Here is an 8,295-nt window from a genome sequence, read left to right as displayed (position 1 = left end):
AAAAAGTATTCAGCTTCTACTTTGGCCTCTTGAATTATTCATTCTTGGGAAACCAGACACATGGTTATAAAATCACTTAAATAGTCCATTGAAAAGGCCTGCAGAGAAATTTGCTAGCCATGTGAATGTAGCACATTGGAAGTGGACCTTCCTGCCCCACTTAAGCCTTCAGACAACTGAAGCCCATCAGATGTCTCACTGCAACTCCAGCAGAAACTCCAACAGAAATTTAGAATGTCCTAGCTAATCCCTTCTAAATTCCTATTCACAGAACCCATGAACATAACAAATGGTTCTTTTACTCCATTGTTTTGAAGATGATTTGTCATGCAGCATTAGTAACTGGAATAAGAAGAAGTGTATAAAATTATTGATCTAAGTTTTCACCTAAAAAACGAAAAGAAGCAAGTTGCCCACTTTTGGACAATAGTGATTGAAGCAAGGTTCTTTTTGGTTATCTGTTTTCTTAGACTCCCTGCTAAGTGGTCTGCATTTGTTGGTATTACATCCAGCATTTAGCCTCCACTAAAAGAGACTATTTTAAAGACAGGCTTACCAAAAATCTTGTTTCTTGGAAAATATTTTTCTAAATGAAGGCAGAACAAAACATTTCCAGGGGAACAAAAACAAAGATTTTGTTGCTAGTAAACCTGTCACACAAGAAATATTAATTGAAGTAATGTAAATAGTAAATAAATAGTAATGGAAGTTTTTCAGCCTAAAAGCAAATGACCCCTGTGTAATTTGAATCCATGTAGGAAAACAGAGCACTGGTAAAGGTGATTATGTACTTAACCAAAGAGAGTATAACTGTACAGTTCTTCTCCTTTTCTTAAGTGATTTATAGACGTACATATCAATGGAGCAAAATAAAAAACACAGAAATACATCCACACAAATATACCAACTGATTTTTTACAAAGATACAAAAGTAATTCATTGTAAGAAAGCATTTAGGCACCAGGACTCAAGATGGCGCTGTGAGAACAACCCAGGATTGGAGCCCGCGTTGAATTCGCAAACGGTGAGTCAGTGCTGCATTTCCAGACTGATCTTTGTTGCCCACAGAACGGGGAAACTCCCAAGTATAAAAAGACACGGGACGCCAGGCAGTAGGTCTGCCTGGCGAAGCCGGCAGCCGGGGCGGCGGCGGCCGGCCCTACCCAGCAATCCCCACAGGGCGCGCTAGTCCGGGTGCCTTGTTGAACCGGCAACCTGAGACTTGAGAGGGCTGGACTTGAGACTGAACGAGACTTGCACAGTAGCCCAGCCCAGGGGATTGCAGGGACAGATCGCTTGGGATACCCAGTGGGATGAACAAAACCGCGATTTCAAACTATCCCGGGCAGACGGTCCGAGACGCTCTGTGGGGGAGGGGCGTCCACCACTACGGAGGCAACCTGCCCCAACTGATATACACGCCCACTGCTGAGGCAGCCAGCCGTTGCCGAGGCAACCCGCCCCAACTGAGATACACGTCCACTGCTGACGCAGCCAGCCGTTGCTGAGGCAACCCGCCCCAACTGAGATACACGCCCACTGCTGACGCAGCCTGCCGTTGCTGAGGCAACACGCTACAACGAAGAGACTCCGCCGCAGGGCGTGGCGGAGACCACAGCAGAGCCGGCAGGAACAGCGCGAATCACACAACAGCAGGGGGGAGCCTCGGCAGCCAAACAGTGGCTAGTCTGCCTTCTAGCTGGGCAGGACACCTGATCGGACATCCAAAAATAAAGCCCAAACCCCTCAACACAGAGCATTTGAGAAAAAAAAAAAGGGTTGTTTAATGAGCTGTGTTGCAGCAGAATCAAACATAGCAGCCTAACAGCCCTGAATGAACAACAGAGTGCACAGCTCAGCAATTAAACCCCTATAAAGTACAAACTGTCTCCTCAAGCAGCTCCCTGACCCCTCTATATCCAAAAGACTGTCATTAGGCAGGCATCATCCTGGGACAAAGAGAGCAGAAAAGAAACTGGTAGCATCCCTCGCTGCGCCACGGCTACTAGAGGTGCACCCCAGACAAGCAGGGTCTGGAGCGGACCTCAACAGTCGTACAGCGAAGGGGCTAGACTGGTAGAAGGAAAACCAAGCAACAGAAATACTTCATCATCAACATTCTGGGTGTCCACTCAGAGACCCAAACGAAAAGTCAGCAACTACGCAGACGACCAGCGGACAAATCCACAAAGATGGGAAGAAACCAGCGCAAAAAGGAGGAAAACACCCGAAACCAGAACACCTCGCCTCCTAGAAAGGACCAAAACTCCTCACCAGCAAGGGAACAAAGCTGGACGGAGAATGACTGTGACGAAATGACGGAATTAGACTTCAGAAGATGGATAATGAGAAACATTTGTGAGCTAAAAGATCATGTATTAAATCAATGCAAAGAAACTAAGAACCTTGAAAAAAGATTTGAAAAAAGATTCGAGGAAATGATAACAAGAATGGATACCTTAGAGAGGAATATGAATGAATTAAAGGAGCTGAAAAACACAATACGAGAACTTCGCGAAGCAAACGCAAGTTTCAATAGCCGAATTGACCAAGCAGAAGAAAGAATATCTGAAGTCGAAGACCAACTCAATGAAATAAAACGAGAAACCAAGATCAGAGAAAAAAGCGCAAAAAGGAATGAACAAAGTCTCCAAGAAATGTGGGACTATGTGAAAAGACCTAACCTACGTTTGATAGGTGTACCAGAAGGGGACAAAGAGAATGAATCCCAGCTGGAAAATACTCTCCAGGACATCATCCAGGAAAATTTCCCCCACCTAGCAAGACAAGCCAACACTCAATTGCAGGAAATACAGAGAACACCACAAAGATATTCCGCAAGAAGAGCAACCCCAAGGCACATAATCGTCAGATTCAACAGGGTTGAAATAAAGGAGAGAATACTAAGGGCAGCCAGAGAGAAAGGTCAGGTCACCCACAAAGGGAAGCCCATCAGACTCACAGCAGATCTCTCGGCAGAAACACTACAAGCCAGAAGAGAGTGGGGGCCAATATTCAACATTCTTAAAGAAAAGAACTTTCAACCCAGAATTTCATATCCAGCCAAACTGAGCTTCAGAAGTGAAGGAAGAATAAAATCCTTTGCGAACAAGCAAGTACTCAGAGATTTTGTCACCACCAGGCCTGCTTTACAAGAGCTCCTAAAAGAGGCACTACACATAGAAAGGATCAATCAGTACCAGCCATTCCAAAATCACACTGAATGCTAAAGAGCTTCAACATAATGAAGAATCTACAACAACTAACAGGCAAAACAGCCACTTAGAATAAAAATGGCAGTATCAAATTCACACATAACAATATTAACCCTAAATGTAAATGGACTAAATGCACCAATCAAAAGACACAGACTGGCAAATTGGATAAAAATCCAAAACCCATCAGTGTGCTGTATACAGGAAACCCATCTCACATGCAAGGATACACAAAGGCTCAAAATAAAGGGATGGAGGAAGATTTACCAAGCTAATGGAAAGCAAAAAAAAGCAGGAGTTGCAATTCTCATCTCTGATAAAATAGACTTTAAAGCAACAAAGATCAAAAGAGACAAAGAAGGCCATTACATAATGGCAAAAGGATCGATACAACAAGAAGAGCTAACGATCCTAAACATATATGGACCCAACACAGGAGCACCCAGGTACATAAGGCAAGTTCTTAATGACTTACAGAAGGACTTAGACTCCCACACAATAATAGTGGGAGACTTTAACACTCCACTGTCAATACTAGACAGATCAACCAGACAGAAAATCAACAAGGATACCCAGGGCTTGAACTCAGACCTGGAGCAAGCAAACCTGGTGGACATTTACAGAACTCTCCACCCCAAATCCACAGAATACACATTCTTCTCAGCACCACATCACACCTACTCTAAAATTGACCACATAATTGGAAGTAAAGCACTGCTCAACAAATGCAAAACAACTGAAATCATAACAAACAGCCTCTCAGACCATAGTGCAATCAAGTTAGAACTCAGAATTCAGAAACCGACCCAGAACCGCACAGCTTCATGGAAACTGAACAACTGGCTCTTGAATGTTGACTGGGTAAACAACGAAATGAAGGCAGAAATAAAGAAGTTCTTCGAAACCAATGAGAATGAAGACACAACGTGCCAGAACCTCTGGGACACATTTAAAGCAGTCTCTAGAGGAAAGTATATAGCAATAAGTGCCCATATGAGGAGAATGGAGAGATCCAAAATTGACACCCTATCGTCAAAATTGAAAGAGCTAGAGGAGCAAGATCAAAAAAACTCAAAACCCAGCAGAAGACAAGAAATTACTAAGATCAGAGCTGAGCTGAAGGAGATTGAGACACGAAAAACCCTTCAAAAAATCAATAAAGCCAAGAGCTGGTTTTTTGAAAAGATCAACAAAATAGACAGACCACTAGCCAGATTGATTAAAAATAAAAGAGAGAACAACCAAATAGATGCAATAAAAAATGATAAAGGGGAAATCACCACAGATTCCACAGAAATTCAAACCATCATCAGAGAATATTACAAACAACTCTATGCGCATAAACTAGTAAACCTGGAAGAAATGGATAAATTCCTGGACTCCTGTGTCCTCCCAAGCCTAAACCAGGAGGAAGCTGAAACTATGAATAGACCAATAACAAGGTCTGAAGTTGAGGCAGCAATTAAGAGCCTACCTCACAAAAAAAGCCCAGGTCCAGATGGGTTCACAGCCGAATTCTACCAGACACACAAGGAGGAGCTGGTACCATTCCTTCTAAAACTATTTCAAACAATCCAAAAAGAGGGAATCCTTCCCAAATCATTTTATGAGACCAACATCATCCTGATACCAAAACCCGGCAGAGACCCAACGAGAAAAGAAAACTTCAGGCCAATATCCATGATGAACATAGATGCAAAAATCTTCAATAAAATATTGGCAAGCCGATTGCAACAGCAAATCAAAAAACTTATTCATCATGATCAAGTAGGATTCATCCCAGGGATGCAAGGCTGGTTCAACATACGCAAGTCTATCAACGTAATTCACCACATAAACAGAACCAAAAACAAAAACCACATGATTATCTCAATTGATGCAGAGAAGGCATTTGACAAAATTCAACAGCCCTTTATGCTAAAAACCCTCAATAAACTCGGTATCGATGGAACGTATCTCAAAGTAATAAAAGCTATTTATGACAAACCAACAGCCAATATCATACTGAATGGGCAAAAACTGGAAGCAATCCCTTTGAAATCTGGTACTAGACAAGGATGCCCTCTCTCACCACTCCTATTCAATATAGTACTGGAAGTTCTAGCCAGAGCAATCAGGCAAGAAAAAGAAATAAAGGGTATTCAAATAGGAAAGGTGGAAGCCAAATTGTCTCTATTTGCAGACGACATGATAGTATACCTAGAAGACCCCATCGCCTCAGCCCAAAAACTCCTGAAACTGATAAACAACTTCAGCAAAGTCTCAGGATATAAAATCAATGTGCAAAAATCACAAGCATTCGTCTACACCAATAACAGACTTAAAGAAAGCCAAATCAAGAGCGAACTGCCATTCGCAATTGCTACAAAAAGAATAAAATACCTTGGAATACAACTCACAAGGAACGTAAGGGACCTCTTCAAGGAGAACTACAAACCACTGCTCAACGAAATCAGAGAGGACACAAACAGATGGAGAAACATTCCATGTTCATGGTTAGGAAGAATTAATATCGTGAAAATGGCTATACTGCCCAAAGTAATTTACAGAATCAACGCTATCCCCATCAAGCTACCATTGACTTTCTTCACAGAACTGGAAAAAACCACCATGAACTTCATATGGAACCAAAAGAGAGCCCGCATAGCCAAGTCAATTCTAAGCAAAAAGAACACAGCGGGGGGCATCACACTACCGGATTTCAAACTATACTACAAGGCTACAGTAATCAAAACAGCATGGTACTGGTACCAAAACAGAGATATAGACCAATGGAACAAAACAGAGGCACCGGAGGCAACACAACATACATACAACTATACAATCTTTGATAAACCTGACAAAAACAAGCAATGGGGAAAGGATTCCATGTTTAACAAATGGTGTTGGGAAAACTGGCTAGCCATGTGCAGAAAGCAGAAACTGGACCCCTTCCTGACACCTTACACTAAAATTAACTCCAGATGGATTAAAGACTTAAACATAAGACCTGGCACCATAAAAACCCTAGAAGGAAATCTAGGCAAAACTATCCAGGACATAGGAGTAGGCAAGGACTTCATGAACAAAACACCAAGACCATTGGCAACAAAAGCCAAAATAGACAAATGGGACCTAATGAAACTCCACAGCTTCTGCACGGCAAAAGAAACAGTCACTAGAGTGGATCGGCAACCAACAGAATGGGAAAAAATTTTCGCAGTCTACCCATCTGACAAGGGGCTGATATCCAGAATTTACAAAGAACTCAAGCAGATTTACAGGAAAAAAACAAACAAGCCCATTCAAAAGTGGGCAAAGGATATGAACAGATACTTTACGAAAGAAGACATATATGAGGCCAACAATCATATGAAAAAATGCTCATCGTCACTGGTCATCAGAGAGATGCAAATCAAAACCACATTGAGATACCATCTCACGCCAGTTAGAATGGCGATCATTAAAAAATCTGGAGACAACAGATGCTGGAGAGGATGTGGAGAAAAAGGAACACTTTTACACTGTTGGTGGGAGTGTAAATTAGTTCAACCATTGTGGAAGACAGTGTGGCGATTCCTCAAGGCCTTAGAAATAGAAATTCCATTTGACCCAGCAATCCCATTACTGGGTATATATCCAAAAGACTATAAATCGTTCTACTATAAGGACACATGTACACGAATGTTCATTGCAGCACTGTTTACAATAGCAAAGACCTGGAATCAACCCAAATGCCCGTTGATAATAGACTGGATTGGAAAAATGTGGCACATATACACCATGGAATATTATGCAGCAATCAGAAATGATGAGTTCGTGTCATTTGTAGGGACATGGATGAATCTGGAAAACATCATCCTCAGCAAACTGACACAAGAACAGAAAATGAAACACCGCATATTCTCACTCATAGGTGGGTGATGAAAAATGAGAACACATGGACACAGAAAGGGGAGTACTAAACACTGGGGTCTATTGGGGGGAAAAGGGGAGGGCCAGTGGGAGGGGGAGGTGGGGAGGGATAGCCTGGGGAGAAATGCCAAATGTGGGTGAAGGGGAGAAGAAAAGCAAAGCACACTGCCATGTGTGTACCTACGCAACCTTCTTGCATGCTCTGCTCATGTACCCCAAAACCTATAATCCAATACAAAATTAAAAAAAAAAAAAAAAAAAAAAAAAAAAGAAAGCATTTAAATGGTGCTGAACCAAGTGGACATCCATAGGCCAAAAGATTTACCTTCACCTAAGCCCACACCTAATACAAAAAAAAAAAAAAAAATGGATCACAAACATATGTAAATGTAAAGCTACCAAACTTTTAGAAAAAAATGTAGAAAATCTTCAGGATTTTACACTGGATACCAAAAGCATAACCTGTTGAATAAATAAAAAATTGGCCCTGATCAAAATTTAATTTGCTTTGCAAAACATCCTTATAAAAGGATAAAAAGGCAAGCTATAGAATGGAGTAAAATATTTGCAAACCACATATCTGGCAAAGAACTATCATTCTCTAGAATATATAAAGAACTTTCAAAACTCAACATAAAAAACACTCCAGTTGGAAATAGGTAAAATACAGGAAGAAATATTTCACTGAAGAGAATACACAGATGGCAAATATGTACATGAAAAGATGTGGTAAAACATTAGCTGTTAGAGAAATTAAAATCACAATGGAAACTATACACCTATTAGAATGATTCATAAAAAGTAATGATCACCTCAAATGCTGAAAATATGGAGAAAATGGATCTCTCATACATTGCTAGTGGAAATGTAACATTGTATAGCCATTCTGGGAAATAATTTGGACATTTCTTTAAAAATTATCATACAACCACCATACCACTCAGTAATTGAAATCTTGTTCATTTATTTCAAAGAAATGAAAACTTATGTTCACATGGACACCTGTACACTTGTATTCACAGAAGCTTTATTCATAATGGCCAGGAACTGGAAAAACCCAGATTTTTAAAAATAACTGAATAATTAACAAGCAATGGTACAGCCACACCATATTTAGTATACAGAATGATGGCCCCGCAAAGATGTCCATGCCCTGTCTGCACAGCCTGTGAATATGGTACCTTAC

This window comes from Callithrix jacchus, chromosome 16 (assembly GCF_049354715.1).
Source record: "Callithrix jacchus isolate 240 chromosome 16, calJac240_pri, whole genome shotgun sequence".
Lineage (NCBI taxonomy): Eukaryota > Metazoa > Chordata > Mammalia > Primates > Cebidae > Callithrix > Callithrix jacchus.
The sequence above is the reverse complement of the archived record's forward strand: the minus strand, read 5'-3'. Positions refer to the sequence as shown.